The sequence below is a fragment of the Ostrinia furnacalis genome, unplaced genomic scaffold, assembly GCF_004193835.3.
Source record: "Ostrinia furnacalis isolate ACB-3 unplaced genomic scaffold, ASM419383v2 OfSCF6787, whole genome shotgun sequence".
In the NCBI taxonomy this organism is placed as follows: Eukaryota; Metazoa; Arthropoda; class Insecta; order Lepidoptera; family Crambidae; genus Ostrinia; species Ostrinia furnacalis.
In genome coordinates this window covers 76,756-96,469 of record NW_021137026.1, presented here as the reverse complement: position 1 = coordinate 96,469, position 19,714 = coordinate 76,756, and the positions used below count along the sequence as shown (strand labels likewise).

General features: G+C 35.4%; 1 protein-coding gene across 2 annotated transcripts in view; it reads left to right on the top strand.

Moving 5' to 3' along the window:
- Nucleotides 1–19,714, top strand: part of LOC114362825 (F-box only protein 32) — a 32,376-nt gene that overhangs the window by 4,555 nt on the left and 8,107 nt on the right. The gene's annotated exons all lie outside the window — the stretch shown is intronic.

Sequence of the window (19,714 nt, the reverse complement as noted above, 5' to 3'; positions counted from 1 at the left end):
ATCCTGATAATTGTTTGCCGTTTCTTGATTAAATGACTCAGTCGACTCTTTTAGCCGTCCGTTTTGCAGTTCATTTACCTTTTCCAAAATAGGCATTGGTGTAATGAGTTGCCCTGAACTTTATTCGATATCTCGGATTCTCGTCCTCTTGGTAAAAGATGTAGCACTTTATTTGCGCAATATCTCGGATTCTCAGTCCCTCGGTGAGGCTGCAGCTCAAATACAACATCAGGTTCCCGTTGGCCTTGAGCCTTGACCTATTTTTCGAGGCGGAGATTGGGCCTTGGCCGTTTGAACAGCCTTCGCACCCTCTATATTAGAATTTATATAGATAAGGTCCCTTTTCACTATAAAATTTATAGTTTGTTTTCTATACAGTACCAGAAAGATTATTAGTGAGTGATATATTTTGCTTCCTTACTAATAATATTTATGCATTGTACTCGTACATTCGTATGTTATAAGTTACTAGGATCATTAAGCGCCACTAAATAGCTGCTACATCGATGAATTATTTATATTAAAAACAAATAATGATAATACCTAAAACGAAACAAAATGAATGATTATACTTTTTTTTACATTTTAAGTTATTATTTACACAAAATTTTCCAATGTTTGTATTATTTTTTTCTGCGATTGTGTTGTACTAATTTGTATTGTTGTCTTCCGCCTTTATGTAATGTGATACATGATTCACGATGACACTGTTGTCAAACAAATGAGTATCAGATTGGGTGACGGTAATTATTGCCTGGAAAGGTGGCTGTTTGGCTCGTAGCCACAGTTTGCTGATCTATGTATACTTGTTGTAAAATCACTCTTGTTACTACTAAACAAGATGCCACAGTATAAAGCTTGATGTGCCTTTGTCTGTTGTACATGCGCTGTGCTTGTGCGTACAACTGGCAGCTCGAAGCAAGAGCCTATAGCTAAAGACATGTTTGTCAAAATCTTTTCAGTTAAATTCCTATAGTTTCTATCAAAAAGTGACTTTTTGAAATAATATTGTTTACTAGTTATTGTCGATCACATCAAATTGCGTTGTGATCTGAATCCGTCTGTCTGAATTGACTTATCAACAGATATCGAAGAATCCGGGCCATGGTCGAAATTTAACAGGACGTACAATTCCAATTAGCAAATTAGAATTTTATTAGAATTTAAGTTCAATTATTATAAGGCTAAGTAAAAAATAATAGTAGGTATGATTTAATAATAACTCTACAATAATTTAGTAGTTCGACTTTTTTGAAGATTCAGAAGAGCTTAGTCCTTAACTGTTTGAATTAAACTTTTGTTATTCTTTCAACTCTTGTCTCAAGAGGTTTTGGATGCAATTATTTATATTTCAAAACCTGAGAAAAATGTAACACTTTGTTTGGTGGTTCCCAGATTGGTGCAGTGATTGTAGTATTGCACCCTCATTGCAGGTGCATGGAAGTACGACAAAACCATCACCTGATCAGTGACTAAGCGGTCTGTTTAATGGACCAATTAATACTAGTAACATCTAGATTTTAGATATCAGTATGTTCTTATCATTGATATCAACCGTATCTACTTTTACTGTATTTAAGTCTGTTGTTAGTCATTCCACAATTACTGAATCTTTGTCTTCATTTCAAGGGGACATCACCTCGATTGCGATTGCGTTTTCTTCTCCCTTTTTCTTATAATTACCTACAATTTTGTAGTGGTTTTTCTTAAACATAAAAAGTTGTCTCATAAAAGATACAGACGACAAAAAGAGCTTCCTCTATCCTTGGAGTTGATTGCTAAAGCTTATCACGCCAAAGCATACCATACGGAGTGATGTTAGAGGTCATATTCTATTTCATAAATAGGTCGGTGGGACTGCCAAACAGATTTGTGTCGCGTTAGGCTCAACCCCGAATATTACAGAGGTAACTAGTTATTCACGTTGGATCTCTCTTTAGAAACTTATTGAAGAGCTTTTGATAAATAGATCATAGCTAGGCTTTCGTTTTGTACCTTTGAGTCTCCTAAATCTATGATGCTTCAGGGTCGAACTTGTCAGCTCTCCTTGAATTTTCGCTATTTTTTATTGTATAATAATGCGTATTCTTAAAAAATAGAATTAAAATATCATCATGGTAACTTTTCATCAATCCATAACGATGATAAATCTTTTATTAAGCTTTTTAAATTTGTTTCCTCTAACGTTAAAATTAAATGGCGTCTACAATTTGGATACGAATCTGCACCCAATCTTAATTCGTATACGATTGGTACGACCTCGTATGCGAAATGGAATTCTAATTCTTCAATTATACCTACGTCTGCTTAAATTAAATCTCTTTAGGTATCTTGAATCACTCCAACTGCGTTCTTGTGATGAGCTTTTACTTTTTGGCAAAATCTAATTTCATTTCAGTATGCTGTTAACTGGAGCTGAAAATAGTTTGACCTTTATGTTGAAGTAACGGTCAGAGGTGACTTTAGGTTGCGAAAGGTCATACTTGAGTAAGAAAAATGCAGATAAAACTAATATAAAACTATCAAAAGTAAGAACTGAAAAAAACAGGCGATAATATTAATTTATAAAATAGTTACTACCTGGGCTATTGTAGTGAACCTAATCCTAAAAACACAAGAATACTTAACGTATATTTAGCGTACTTGGAAAAGTTATTTTGTTAATAGTTTAGTCATACAAAAATATTTTGCTGTTTGGAAAGTCATGCACGTTGGCAATCCACGACAAATACGTAATATGTACTTATTATAATTACGTCGCATACATGCAAATAAGCGGAAGTTTTGCTTTTTTGTAGGAAATTGTAAATAACTTGCTTTTCAATAACGTTAGTTTATTACTACTTAATAACAGTTAGTTTGACAGAGTTTTATTATAATTACTTATTTTAAAACTTGTTAGTGTTTGCGAAATGGTTTACGTTAAAGTTCTTCACTTTATATTCAATTCATATAAGTAGGTAGGTATGCAACATAATATTATTACTGAATCCACATAGGTACTTCCTCCTTCCAAGTTGGAAAACTTTCAAACACGATCTCAAAGTCTATGGCACCTCCGCCGTGAAAGGGTTAACAAGTCATGCCCAAGCCCAACGAGCAGGTGATTGTCCCTTTTAAAATCTCCCTGAATCAGCGATCGATTTATTTGCCCTATGCCTATTGTTATTGCCAAATTACGGCAGCACATCAGGCTATCAGTTTTATTACAAAATTCATAAGTACCTAGCTCCTGTTAGGATTAATATAAGATTCCGCAGTGTTTAGCTTATGTTATGCATGCCGTCAGCACCCGTTCTTCTACGAGATCTCCAGAATGATCAATTTGACTCAAAAAATACAATAATTGTACTGTGTAGGACTTACTTATTTGTTCCACTAACTGTCCGTCACATGTATGTATAACTGAACCCGTTAGACTCTCGCGACTAGGGCATGAATATCGGAATCTCGTAATATCGGAATCTCGGACTACGAGATCCGATATTTCAATTCCGATATTGAGCGACCCAATATCGTAATATCGGAATCAGATAAAAGTTTTAATTGAGATTTTTAAACAAAGCGTTTAAACTCGCCACAACCTGCCATAAAGCCCAAAGTACATGATAGGACAAGACCAATGATTTTCTCATGTTTCTCACCATCACTTTTTGTTCCACTGCAAATATTTTAATATCTTTACTATTTATGGTTAATTTAACTTGTTCTAAATCAATTTAAGCATTTGCCATAGGTGCTTGGTCAACAACGAACGACATCTCAACTTCCTTTCAAACATTAATTTTACTGGACTATGGACCGTCAGTTCTGCGTATTATGTGTCCTGCCATTGCCACTTCAGCTTGCTAATCCGTCGGACTACGTCAGCGACCTTAGCTGGTTTACGGAGCTCCTCATTTCTGATTAGATCAAATATATTCCTCATTTCTGATATATTCAAATGCCACGTTTTCAAGCCGTATATCATCACTGGTCTGGTAACACACACTAATTGAAGACTTTCGTCTTCGTATTCGACGATTTACCTCTTTCTCGAAATTGCATCTAACTACCTAGCTGATCATTTGTCCGAGATAGACATACTCACTTGTCAACAATCTCGAGAATCGAACTCCTAACCGAAACTGGGTAAGGAGCAACATGGACATTCGACATAAGCTTCGTTTTTTCCATATTCATCCGAAGGCCTACCTGTTGGGAAACTCGATTAAGGTCTTACGGGACTATTCCCACCTCTCGTTCCCAGCACTGCAACTCCTGTGTAGCCAGGATCTACAGCTTGACCGCCACAAAAGCCCAACCAATGAAGGTCAAGTTTGTCCCGGGGGAAAGTTAAACTGTCATTGGACCCGCAATGAAATTAATCAGAAGAACATAGGAGGAGTTCGAAATTAACACTAGAGCGCTCGCGCCCCTAAATACTCCTAGAGTGCTCGCGCGGGTGACATATGTCCCCCATTATGATATGGGTTTATTTTTGCTAATCTTATTTAATACAAGAAAAACAATTTATAATATTAAACATCAACTATATTTCTTACTAAATAATTAAAAAAAAGTGAGAAATTCTTTCATGAACTCTTATTATAAAACAAAAGAAATACTTCAATATTTTTCCAATATTTTAGAGTCGAAGAGACCAAAGTAGTTTAAATAGTCGTTTGACCCGTTATTTTGGCAAAAATATCACCTAATTAGAAAGTTAATCAATAGATAGATCTTATTCTGTGATATTTTGATCACAACTCGGGCACGATATGATTTGATGATCTGGACAAAAACGCCTATTCCACTTGTTACATTTGCTTCGATTTCTTGCTCTTGTGCAAAAAACACATCGTCCTTTGCCACAATACTGGCAAGCTTTGTGCTAGTTGGTGTTCTCGCAAGCCCAGAAGAATCCTGGTTTTTAATTTTATAGTCCTAGGTGAATTATTACTACATTGCATACAATCTAAAACAACTACTTTCTTGCATCAGTTTATGCTTATGAAACAATATAATTATTGTAAATGTTTAAAAAATGGTTAAATATTATAACTTTGAGCTTACATGAAAGTAAACTTGATTTTAAACCGCGACGCTAGGGGATCGAAACAATTCCTCGAGTGCTCGCGCGGGGGACATGCGTCACCCAAACACTTTAAATGTTTTCTGCACTCACGTTGATGCGTCTAGCAAAATGGCGTTACTACTAAAATGTGCGACAATACATGCTCGAAGAATACCTGAGAAGGCAGTACTGTAGCTCGATACCTTGAAAAAATATTTACAAATTTTACACCCTGGGTGACATATGTCACCCGCGCGAGCACTCTAGTGTTAAGGTTCGACTTCCCTCCATTGCAAAGCGGATGACAGGTGACAAACAAAGGTTTAAAACCTTTAAGAAAAGATTATGCACCACGGACAATAAATATCAATTAAGGGGGCCTATCTTATGAGCAATTAGCAACTACCTGCCAATAATATTTTTCACAAAACCGCTTAAAAGCACGGAAATTTTTCCTTGTCGCGACAAGATTAAGGTCTTCGACCATTGTGATAAGGTCTTCTAACGGTTCTGCCTTAGTACGCAAAACAGACTGACGATGAGGCAGCAAGGTTCTGAAGTGGAGGCCACGTACCGGAAAGCGCAGCGTAGGACTCATAACCACAAGGTGAACCGACGACCTCATAAAGGTAGCAGGAAGGCGCTGCATGCAGGCCGCCACCAACCGGCCATTGTGAAAATCAGCATCGGAGCCTGTGTTCAGCAGTGGACGTCCTATGGCTGACATATAGCTGGCTACCTGGCTAGTGGTTTTGTGAGTTGTACATCGATAATCAAAAAGGAACAAATTACAAGCATATTCAAGTTTTTTACCGCTCTCTACAATTTTTGTAACACGTGATTTGAATGACTCTAAAATTCGTTCCGCCAACATAAAACAGGGTAATAATTATAATGAAGGAGTAAAAGTTTGTTTGATACCTGTGATTTTACAAAACACTTTAATTATTTGCTAGTCCATATAGGCTCATTATCAGTAACCATTCATTATCAGGTGATCCGTCTGCTCGTTTGCCTCTTGTCATACATACCCATAATGTAAAAATGGTTTTAAAATACTTCAATTTTATGAAGTGCTGTTTTGTACCAAATTAAAGATTTTGATTAAAATCATTATTTTATTGTAAACAATCCAGAATTCTTACGAATATAACCAAATATTAATTTTATAGCACATGAACTCAATTCCGATATTAATATCGGAATTCCGATATTGAGATCTAATATCGGAATCCAATATCGGAATTGAAAACCTTCCGATATTATGCCCTACTCGCGACGCTTTCACTGGAATAATTGCGATTTTTCCGTAATTAATTTTCCACTATTGTCTATGGGGCCCGTGCCGCCTTTGTGACCGCCATGACGTGCGTGACAGACTGCAAGCACCGATGCTTTATTACCTCACATTTAGGGCTACAATCTATGCGGATTTGTCTGAAGATGTCCGGACTTTGTCCAACTTTGCGTTCAATTCAATGCTGCAGAGCTAGCGTAAGGGACCTACCTACCTAAGTGGAATAAGATTATGCCTGCATGCATGGTTCTAGGATCTGACCCAGAACCTTACCTTGGCATGCGGCAGCACTGGTCATGTGGTCATCATGACAGACAGGCGGCGCCAATATCTACCATATGGGTGGTGATGATGATTCACGGTGCTTACACCAGCACCAGCTACGTCCATTCATGCCTACTGTTTGTCACGACTTTAATTTATTCCTTTCGAGAAAATTCATTCTAATTTTGTGTGTTAACGATCAGTTATATCGTAAATAATACAAAATACTTTCTACAGCTTGTGCAATATAAAATTCTCTTTATTTTAATTTCATATTAACAAGAGAATAATCTCTCAGTTCTCTAATCTAGACTGGATAGTAATTGATTTATTAATTAAAAAATATAGCCAACGGTTTTCAGTTCACGTTTACTTGAAGCCAATCAAAATATTTCACCACGATTATTTCAGCAGTAAATATCTACTCGTTATTGCATTAAAACCTGATATTTGTCGAAATTTCATTGTTTTGTAATGATACGCTTTAATTCTAAGTTGACGTAACGAAGCGAAGTAACAAGCAAGCAATGGCGATTTTCGAAACGACCGCGGGAAACATTACAATGGAAATAATGTTGGTTAATGTCCTCTAATTGCAGATATTTTTGACAGCCCGAAGTGAGAGTCACTTATTGAAGATGATAGCTAATAATTTTGTGTGTTGTTTCGTTCAATAATAAATGATTCTGTGATAGGCAGTAATAATAGTGCTTCAAAGGGTACTTCTTGTCATGTTGTCTCCAAGTCCGTGGTTCAATTAAAAAAACTAAATTTTGATTAAAAAATTAAAGGACAAAATGCTTCAAAGTTAATACCAAATGGGTTAAAATTTTTAGTGAATTGTAATATTTCTAAAAGTATTCACCAATACCCAAGTAAATTATTCAAATAGATATAAAAATAATGTCATAGCAACTATGACAATGATTAACTGCGGTACATCGAATGATTAATTAATAGATATTATAAATCGCTAAAAGTTTAAATATAATAATTAACAAAACAATAATATCAGTCATACCTACACGACTTGTGTGAAATAAGTCATCAGCCTAATAAATCTTTATTAAGTTGTGATAAATCATAATTTAAAATAATTGCATTTATTCATCAATTTCATCAAAAATCGTACTGGTCACATTAAATATTTAAATTCCTGGCCTTAAAAGTCGCCTCAATTTTTCCGCTAGTTAATTTAGTAGCATTAATTTAGAGGCAGCATTATTAGTACTATCAGGGTTGAATTCTCTTTTTGTTTAGTTTTGTACATCCTTTACATTCCTCATACCCTTAACTTTAAAAGAGGACGGGCCTGAAACGATATCGACTATAAATAACATGGAATTTACTGCTGTCCAGATTTAGCAGTTGACATTTAATTGCTACAGGAACGAAACAAAACTATTTGAACTCTCAAAACGGGAATGGAAATGCTTAGAACGTTTACAGATGCGGCTAGAAGTGATTAAAGGTTGGTCGTTGGCCGATCATCCTTGGCAGAAAGCCAGGGTGCCGAGTCAGGGGCTTGCCTCACGAACGTTGGCTGGCAAAACTATTCTGTCTATGGACTGTTCTATTTTCAAATTAATGTCCCAGGCACGTCCTTTTCCACGTTTCTTTTTTTTATGCTTTTTATTGCAACCTGCCAGAGTGTAGCATTTTTTGTTTGTTGGGTAAAAAATCCCCTAAAGAAATGAATAACCCTCCTGGCGCAGCCGGGTAAATAGGTTTAGGGTCTAAAATTACAGATAAGAAAATTCACCACGCTTGATCAGTTTGGTCTGTTTCATGAAAGTCCTAAGAATTCTTGCAAAAGAAATAGAATTCCTGATAAGAAAGAGCATTGGGCGTTGAAAATTGCGAAACGTCCATTATCTACTTCAGAAAAGGCATAACGTCTCGTAACAAAATAGAATGGTCTTTCGGGAATAACTGTTTATTAGAAGACGATATTATGTTCTCTTCAGAGGTATTCTTCAAGACACATTCGCCTCAGCTGACCTTGGTAGATTATGGCTCAATTCAGCAGAAATTGTGAAGGAGAGAATTTTACGGAGCAATTTTGTTTATAAAAGTTTTAGGCTTAGCTTTTGTAATGTTTTAATCTTTTAATTTCTCTCTACTCTTAGTTCGATAGATGCATAAGTAAGAAAGTGATTTATTTTCTTAACGGATATTGTAAAGAGGTTAACTGTATTTTATAATTGCCGTAAGATATTGATTTCGATGCAATTAAGAACGAATTTTACAAATATTTTATTGATAATGAGGTGATTTTGCAAATGTATGAGGTATAAATAAGTGGGCCATAGCATGCCCCAGCTAAATTTCTCTAAGACAAAAATATGATTGGATATTATGTGAATTCAACCATTTTACTTAAGTCTGTCGTCATAATAACATGAATGCATTGATGTGTTTCTTTAGGTAGAACCGTTGCCGATAGCCAATTCCTCTGTGGTTGAGGTTCGCTTCCACCTTCGGCCTGATCATCATTTTCCATCAGGTGAAATGCAGGCTTGAGCTTCCTCGTTAGAGTTAAAAAGCTTGCTATTTATAGCATAAATCCCAACGAAGTTTCTCCAGGAAATATGCACATGCGTTAGGGTCTTTTATATCAACACAGCACGTGAGTGCAAGGCCGTATCAATAATAATAAAAGTTGAACCCGCTGTCCGTTTGTCGCAGCAATACAAGGTCAGGGATTGTATGTTATGCAACGCATATTACTGTGTTCGTATAACACGTGCGTTATTTTCCTCCGGATTACCGATACAAGTCATACATGTCTTTGCCTACTTTGTACGAGTCTTATAGGATCTTCTTCTATATTCTACGTAACCAAACTTGCATTCTGCAATTGTTTCTTTATCGGATATTATATCTTCATTTTTACTAACTTATTGTTCGCTCAAGAACTAAGTATGCAATCTTTCAACCTTTTCATTAAAAATGTTATATGATTATGATTTAATATATTGCGGAATCACTCGCAGTGTTATGATACCTTCTAGACTAATATTATTTAGATGTAATGGAATTGCCTTGCGTGAGTTACCTATTGAGGACGACTTTACTATTAGGTATATTCCGGATTTACTTACTTACTCTTCAAGATAATATTCCAGGAAAAATATGGTTTCTAAATGGTCTTGCATGACTCTTGAGTAACACCTTTAGACTCTACAATATTATACACAACTTCTTGCATTATATTACCGGGGATGGGTTAATTAATACATAACTAATGACAATATTACGTTCATAGAGTTCTCGTGACTTTTATAATTGTCCCCCTGATATATCTCAGTCAGATGCGTGATGATCACAATCATCTATCACTTTTGCTAGCGTCTCTTGGTAGAAAACTTGTCAAGCTAAACACGGTGGCATCTTATGTCGTTGCAATAGGGACGATATTGCAACTATAATGTATAGTCTGATGTGCTGTTGACTGTTCAACAAAAATGCGTTCCATTGGTTTACAACATGCGACCGGCAGAATTAGCTGCGCACGCGCCGACCCGGAATTAATTCACTACAGGAACATTCTGGATCGTTTCACCAACGTTTAATCTTAATCCTATCGAATAATTTACAAGCGGCTCCTCTGATCTGACTTTATGATGCACAATTTAGCTGTTCGTTTTTTAATTGCTTTTTTTTATTCGAAACTTTAAATGTTGTCGACTGTTGAACAAAGCTGCTGCCTTTCAAAGATTTTCAAAAAGACGGAAAGTCTATTAAAGTTATTTACTTTACATAAGCTTACGCTCACGTAAGCCATGGGGAAGGAAAAAAACACGGGCAAGAGCAAGAAACTGGTTTCTAATAAACGAGCCCGAGCTACAAAGTCGATGCTAATTTTCACCTTCAGTTGTCTCAGCTCGTGCGTTGACAGCTCACTTTCCTTTTCATTTCCCCCCAATATGGCGGCTCTACCGGGCTACAGGCAGGGGCGTAGCTTAGCTACTAAGGGGCTAGCCAGGGCAGTGCCACGGGGCCCCCAAGCTCGGCGGGCCCCCGAATCTTTACCAGAAAATCTCAACTGAACTGAACTTTGAAAATTTCTCTCATTTTCAAAATAAATAGTAGAGAAATTCGAAAGTTATAACTAGGGAAATTTGACGGATAGCGATATGTGCGTTTTATTCTTCATCGATGTGGGTTTTATTGTGAAGAGAAGAGAACGGTTAAAAAAATTAATGCTGTATCAGGAGTAAGTAAGCTTAGCGTCAATAAACTTGATAAAACCTAACCAGTTTAGATTGCAGTGGGGCTCCATTTTTTTTTGCCCCAGGGCCCTTGGACCTAGCTACGCTACTGGCTACAGGCAAAGGCATAGTTAAATATCGTCGTGCTGCCATTTGCCACTTTCTCGCGTGCAACAGCTCAAGTCGCAATTAAAAATGCATTAGACGTGCTAGAAAGACAAATTGAGTCGCAGATTTATTGCAGAAGGCAGTTTAATGCATTAAGCAAGTACACGTAACCGTGTGTGCAATTTAATTAATGAAATTACGTTAGCTATAAACTAGGTACTTATAATGTACAATATGTATTGATTAATTCCCTTATTATTACTGTTCCAACTATGCTGTAATAAAATTAAGCGAACTGTATACTTAATTTTTAAAATTACTCAATTTATATTTTTATTTATAACAGAAAATAAATTTACGAAACAAATACAATTACAACATTTTCATAATGATACAATGCAATTAAAAATGGCCGTCTGAAAAGGCAACGGCGAACTGAATGAAGTGAATCACAACTGCGTTATAAAATGTAAACAGGAAAAACGCATTCCAACATTTTCAATAAACGCAGCTGTTTCAAATTACAACTTTCCTATTACGAAACACGTATTTGTTTCATACTGTTTATTTGCTGTGTGTCATTCATTGTTAGAATATTCAGCTCATTTCATGCAGCTACGAGGAGAATCCCAAGTCAACGACCTTCTCAAAGACAAACTATTGCACTATATTACGCCGACCAACCTATCTTGGTCCGCGTTCCCTTCCCCCGTTCGCAGAATAAGCGGATGCGCTCTACGGATGAATGCGTCTTGAGAGTTCTAAATGACTGGACATGTACCTGGGTAGGTTGAGAAATAACAAGATGGCCGTTTTGTAATTTGTTGGTGGATTATAAATGTAGTTTTAATAAAAATCAATCAAGACATCAATAAAAATTATTAGTTTGAATGTTATTAATTCATGAATTCACTTTTTAAGTGAATTACCTAATTAATAAAGCGTTGCGTATTTTTAATTAACACATTCTAAGTATGTATTAGGTTGAAAGAGAAAAACCAGAGCAGGTAATATTTATTTAAGGNTTTTTTAAATAGTATTTCAAAATTTTATTGCATTTCATATGGATGACTCAAATTAAAAAATCCTCGTGATAAAAAAATGCATCACACCAATGTGTAATTAACATTAAGTGATGTAGATAAGGTCAATAGCAATAAAAAAAATAAAAAAAAATTTGATTAAGTGCCTAATGAAATTATTTTAATATCATAAAAAATATCAAAGTGACTTGAGGTGTTGATAATACTTCTGGGCCGACTTTACCAGTAAAATTGAGTTTTGAGTGTTCTTATATGTTATATTCGCATATATCTACCTAAACAAATAAGAAAATAATATCAGATTGTATGCTATTTAATAGAAAATGTATAATGTCATACAGGTATTACACTGGGCTCTGTCAGTTTACACTAGTAATTGGGACCTCATGTAATACCTGTATGACATTCAGATTTCACCATGGTTTTCGTAGTTTTCATACGTATTTTCACAATCAATGATACTCAGATAAGAAAACAGTTCAAATCCCAAAACGAATAATAACAAAGGCTTATAGAAATCGTTCATATTTTAGTAAAAATTTCATTATTAGTAACCACTTGTTCCCGGTCGCGGCGCCGTCGCTAGTTCAATTAAAGATAAAAAAATATAAATGTCACTTCACTAGCCAATCACAGCTAAGAATGATGGACAGATGCATCATCTAACCAACTAACGTAAAAGTTCTGGTAAATTTCAACAGATAGCGTTGATTTCTATTTTTTTGTTTTATGTAATAAATATATGACGCCAGGCCCCAGGAGGTTAAATAAGTAAAGGCTTTATTTAAATTTTAAGATAATTTAAATACATAGGTACACAAGATCCTGATTATCTATTTTTTCTAGATTTATTTGTCTGATTATTTATCTATTTATTCTAGACAACAATACATAATATATTTTTCTTATGTATTAGTAGGTAATAATAATAAAACAATGCACTTAGATATAGGAAATCACAAGACAACAAAAAATACTTACAAAGGATTATTTAAATTTTGTAATTAGCAGGAACGTATTTTATTAATTTCTTGGAAACAGTCACATCACTTTTGTGCATTACTGCATTTTTCGTTTCGACTGGTAATTTACAAGGTACCTCGTTGGTCCATTGGTTTTGGTTGGTATGAATTTTTTTTATCTCATTGGTCCCCACAAAAAATCGGAATTATTCCTAGGGAATTTCTAATTCATCCAGCTTAATCGTTTCGTCGCAATAAGGTTAGGTAAATTGATACCACCTATTTCGATCCCTGATAATAATATTATAAAAAAAATATTATTGAATAAACAAAAAACCCGACTGCGTAAAAATGAACTGAAAAGATAAAAACAAGCCTTAGTGTTCACAAATGCAGTCGGAGGCATCAATGACTAATTATTTTGTTGGTGATAGGTATTTGATGCCTCCGATTTTACTGACATTTATGATTTTTTTCCGAAATTTGACCTAAAACTACTTTGTTTTTTCTCGCGTGTTTTCAACCGATATTTTTATTTGGTATGAATATCCAAATGTCTTTAGTCTAATAAAAACATTTTATATCCAGATAATGATTGGATAGCTAATTCCAAGCCGCCAAAGTGTAACAAAAGTACAAAACACGATAAAAATCTTAACTAAGAAATTGGTTGAAAAATGAAATGTGTTAGTGGATTGTTTTTAAGATAATTTAAAAACATCTCTAGCTTCTAATTATCTCTTCTTTCCAATGATAATAACTATATCACTTGTAGTAATTAGATATTGGATTTTGCCTAAAATTTAAAGTTTAATGAAGAAAATGGGAAAATAATACAAAAATTATAAAAATACTTCCTTAATGCTTTCCATAGTTTTTTTATATGATTTATTTCAAAATCAAATCAAAAATAATAACCGCATAGAAAAGAAATACTTTTTTTGTATGCGGCTTGATTTTTCGGCTGCCTATGATGCAGCCGTAATCACAAGCAGACTGGCAGCTGACGGAATCGTCGGTTCGGGTGGGCTTAAATATTTTAAACTACCCTCATATTGTCATAATGTTACACTGTAGTGGCGGTACCTCGACACACAGTATTCGTATCCGTACTTGACATGTAACTCATATAAAAATGTCGCGTTGAGATCCGTGTTTATCTATTTTAGTTGAAATGGAACGCGAAAATTTAAAATCTTGTATTTCATCATAATAGCCGAACATATATCAAAAAATTCATCGATGTTACTAAAAACAATAACAGAGAAAGTATAGTCTAAAATTGTATACAATTATCAAAAATATTTTATTCAATGTTGACCAATATTTTACCAATATTTTGAATAACTGCACAGACAGACATTCACATTTAGGTAGGTACTCGGACACACACTTAAAAAACTGTTTATAAGCTCACTTAGACACACGAATATCGTCAGCCTAATTTTCAAACTGCTTTATGTCCTTTTGTGCAAACTTTACAAGAGGAAATAACAGTTTATTTTTCATAGTTATGGTACTAATAATTGAAGTATAATGATGTACTAATTGAAATATAATCATTATATTTCGATCTGCGTAAATTAAAATCGAGTCAACATTCCCGTAGGCAGTTATGTTCGAATTGGCAGCGCTTCGCATCTGTATTCTGAGCGCTCTTTGATATCGGGCAGAAGCGCGGGCGCGCGGCGGGAGGCGCGTTGTCTCGCTCTAATGCTCAAGGTCGTTCGGCCATGTAATCGCCTTAACTAAACCTAATTCAGAATTATAGTGATATTATCGAATTTACATTAATGAGGAAATTGATAATCATTATGGTCAAAATAATAAAAGGCGAGCTATAGCCAAACCCATTTTCAGTTCAACATAAATCATCTTGCACTATCATCGTGTGTCCGACTGTTTCGATCGTAACTATTTCAGTATCATAACGATTGCATAAATAAATTGATCTCAATTGCAAGTCATGGGTAAGTATTATTCAATCCCGATGAAGATGATTCAGCAGAATGTGTTCTGTATTGAGTAAAAGTTCTTATGTCACTTTTATTTTTAACTTGTTTTTGTTTTGTTTGTTTGACTGAAACTCACGCGACTTTCTAACTTTCGCAACTTTTAGATAAAACTTAGACCTAAATAAAACCCTTTCAAAAGATTGACTTACTCTAAATTGGCAACTGCTATCGGGAAGTAACCTATAACAAGCACTTTATTTTATGCTTAAATTAACCTAATTGGTGAATAGCGGTTTATAAAGTTTGACGCTAAGACCTTTGTGAGAGTTTATAAAACCCACAAGTTCCAAACAAAGAACTTTTTTCCGTTTTTTACCACAAATTTTCTACTTAACGTCCCGTTTCCCTCGTAAAAACATTCTACTGTTAAATTCCCCAAATTTTTGTCAATTTGCATCCAACGAAGCGAATAGGCTTGCAATTGCCCAAAGCGAATTGTTTTTTTCACGTTAACTTCGCGTTCGCGTTACAGATGATCGAAATTTCGCTTATATCACTAATCTACATACATACGCTCTTACATAATGTCTGGCAAGTCTTCGACTCAAGTAATTGGATTAGGTTCGTACGAGGAAAATGTCAGAGAAAATGTATGATTTTAATTTTCAGATAGGTTCAGTTACGTTTACAAACTCTACTTCTACCACTTCTTGAGTTTCGATCTAAACTTTGAGCGGAGTGACGTAGTAAGTCTAAGCTAATTATAATGCTTTCTTAAGAAAATTAATTTCCCTATTATGAAATAGGAGTCCATTTTACAGTGACAAATATACATATAGAGTGTAACAGTGTTACATGATTGATTCAGTTTTATTAGTTAGGGAAACTCTACTCTAGAGTAGAGAGTCTAGTAACTCTCTTAGGTAAAGTTAGGCAGGCGTACTTATCGCGTAGTTTCTGTGCAGTTTTATTATTGGTCGGTACAGTCCGCACAGTAAACTTAGAAAATATTGCAAATAAACTAAAATGAGAAATAATTAATTAGTATTTCTCCCCAAATAAAGCGCTGTATTTTATTGGCAACTGAAATAATGATGAGTTGATTTTAAAGAAAATTGTTGCAGAAATGTTGTTAATTACAGTTTATTCTGATTGATGTAAAGTCTCACTGTAACACTGTAAAGTCTCATCAAAATCCGTTCAGTAGTTTTAGCATGAAAGAGCAACACACATCCATCATCCTCACAGACTTTCACATTAATAATATTTGTAGGAAGCAGGACAAAATGCATTATGAATATGATTATGTAACCTAAATATCGGCAAATCTCATCAACTGTATACTCCATAACTCCCATGACTGGCGTTGAGTCAAAGTAATCCCACCAAAAACATTCTGTAAAAGACTAGCCAAGTCTCGATGGAGCTGCTTGTTTATCTCTAAAAAGTAATGAAATCTAGACAAAGACGTGCCAAGTCTATGGTTCCTTACTGCGATTTCTTTATTATTATAGTTAATGTTGTGTGACTTGGCCGTTGAAGGGTGACAAAACCAGGTGCTCCATGACACCATTGCACCAATCAGTCGCCTGAACCGCTACCCACTGACGATGGAAAATTGCGCTTGGAAAACGTTGATTCAACAATAACCAGTCAATTGTAGGTTCAGTAAAGCTGCGTATTTATAATGTATGATTATCTTAATAAAGATTGTTCAACGGCCAAGTCACACAACATTAACTATAATAATAAAGAAATCGCAGTAAGGAACCATAGACTTGGCACGTCTTTGTCTAGATTTCATTACTTTTTAGAGATAAACAAGCAGCTCCATCGAGACTTGGCTAGTCTTTTACAGAATGTTTTTGGTGGGATTTCACTTCTTTTTGTGGAACGTGGCAAAATTATTTAACGTCGTCATTTTATCAACATTTTTTTACGATATTAAACACAAATAAACTCAACGACCTTTAAAATGGAGAACGAATCAGAATTGTTTTAATAATATAACCTTAGCGAACCTTACAATATAATAATTATACGAAATCAACGAAATGCAAATTGCACAACATTCACCTTAATCGACGAGGGGTTCTAGAAAGGAAAAAAATGTGGACACCGCTTGCTAGTGCTAGCGCCATCTAGCGGTGAGCGATACAGGCGAACACCACGGTGCCGGAGTAGTATTGATTATGAATGTGGTGTTACCCCAGATCTTCGATTTTCCTAGTTTTTATAGTTTTCCCTTTATGTGGCCATTAAACCCTAACTCTGTACCAAATTTCAGCCCTCTGAGTTAATGGGAACTACTAGTTCTATTTTGATGATCATCAGTGAGTGAGTGAGTGAGTGAGTGTCGTAAATGCGAAACTTTGCTTTCGCTTAACTTCGGAACTAAATGACCTACAGACTTGAAATTTTGGATTTAAAGTATGTGATTATAGCTTACTAGATGACGAAATTTTCTGCGTCTGGTCTTATCCAGAGGTTCTCAAATAGGGGCCTGAAAATGCGGCGAAATGGTTCCAGTAAAGGATGGTACGGCAGTGTTTGCTTCGCGCTCGACTTGGCGGGGGCACTGCCGTGCCCCCAGATAGTAAGGTATTCGTGCACACGATCCGATCTCGATACACGAAATTGAATCCGAGGTTATAAAGTTGAGTAACGCGTTACGTAAATAGAATATGGATTTTATGAAATAGGAAAGGCGTCACGTATCTGACAGATATTGCTGTCAGGTTCCCGGCAATTCCGGGGACAGTTATTTATTGGGTTAAGTGTACCTTACTCTAGTTGCAACGTAAGAAAGTTTTGGAAAATGCTTATTTTTTATGCATGATCTACACATTAATTTTAGTTTTGAAATTGCAAAACACGTAAGTAAGTGGCTGAAACTAATAAGTATCAGCTTTCAAACAAAAGCAATTAAAATCTACACAGATTAATTAATGTGGACTGATTTATGCATTAGGTGCATAAATCTCCAGTTTCGTTTAATTAAACAAAACAAAATCACTTGATACAATTTAAAATTTGTTACCGCTTACTAAATGAAGATTACGAACACGAATATATTATTGAAGATTGGTTTCAAATGTTACCAATCTCAAGCTTGACTCTACGCTTGATTTTGAATAGAGTCTGAAATTGGTTTCATAAATCGACCCCAAAAGATACTGGTTTGAAATAAATAAAATTTAAAAAACAAAATACGATCCTGATAAACAAAAACCTGCCTGAATCATCAACAATATCACTCATTGTGTCATTAACAATGCATAAACTAGAGTGCAGTGACCTTTCCAGTGCTTAGAGCTCTTGCTAACGGTGTCTAAATGACCTAGCATTGCTAACAAACAATAGAATCGGTGAAGAAGACGTGCACAATGTAGGTTTAGTTAGGTTCAAAGAGGCATTATTTTTGTTGTGGCCTTCCATTAATCCTAAACTAATCTTTAGAACGTGAAGGTTTTCAATTGTTCTATTCTATCCTAAATTAATTGCTAATAAATTATACTCGTATGAATTGCAAAACAGCTCCTCTTTACAACTAGTAGAAGTTTCTGCTCGAGAGGATTTCGGTTTTTACTGAAAACTTTTCCAATTTTTCTCAGTCCAGTTCAGCTGTTCTCAAATTTTGAACTTAGGAGCATTATTTCTTACTTCAGGGAAACTGCCCTGCATTTCACCTGATGGAAAAGTGATGATCAAGCCGAAGGTGGTAGCGAGCTTCACCCGGAATCCTCAACCACAGAAGTTTCATGATGTAATGATAACATAGATAATACACGCTTATTCTTGTAATTAATTATTAATGTGAAAGCTACGTTGGGTATGTTCACATTAATTAATTATCTCTAAATCTCAGGATGTTATCCTGCCAAATGACGCGATGTAGAAACCTTTTAAGAAAGTTAGCATGAAATAAATCCTCAATGTTTTGGTTGCGAAATCCACTCAGACAAAGTGGCGGGCAAAGGTAATCTGATCGAAACGTTGGTGAGTGATCACTCCACTGCATGCTTTGACTATCGACTATTCTAATCTAAACCGATATAATCGATCCCAACGTGACTATTCTACGGGAACATACCTGATAACAACATCCAGTTTGAAGGGACCTCAGATATCCTATATTACTGTACCACAGAACAGTTCAGACAAGCCTGGACTCCGAATGGGGTCACGCTTACCAAATGCCTAGCGACCTATTTTCACTACAGTATTTCGGACATTTCCCCGTTTTATTTTTGAATTCTTAACGAGTGTGGGCGGGATACATGGAACTGTAATGATGTAATATTGCATAACATACGACTACTACACATTTAAGCCGTTAATTAAGTTAATTAACGTTAAAAATAAGTAGACAGACTCCGGTGATGCGCAGCGTCCACATACTCTATCATGTCAATCAGTAAGAGAGATAGTTTTTTTTATAAACAGTTATGTGAAGATTAATTTAAATACTTTTGTAGTCCAGTACAGTAGCGAAAATAGTCATATCGCACTTGGCAAATTTTCGGGATTTTCTGTGATGTGACCATAACCTTTTTTTACCCGACTGCGCCAGAAGAAGGGTTATTGAAAGCTGGATCCGCGTCTGAGTCTAAGTGAACTAATAATTAAATATGTAGTTCGACGCATCAATGCTCATCGATTGGTCGTGGAAAGAGACCGTAGTGAAGGCTTAATTGCCAATGACACATTACCTTTTCACAATTAAGTATACCTTTCGAACAAAGCCCCAACCCAACACACTTATTATTGTACCATACGATTCCTGCGTATAATCGCAGTGAAACCGCAATTATG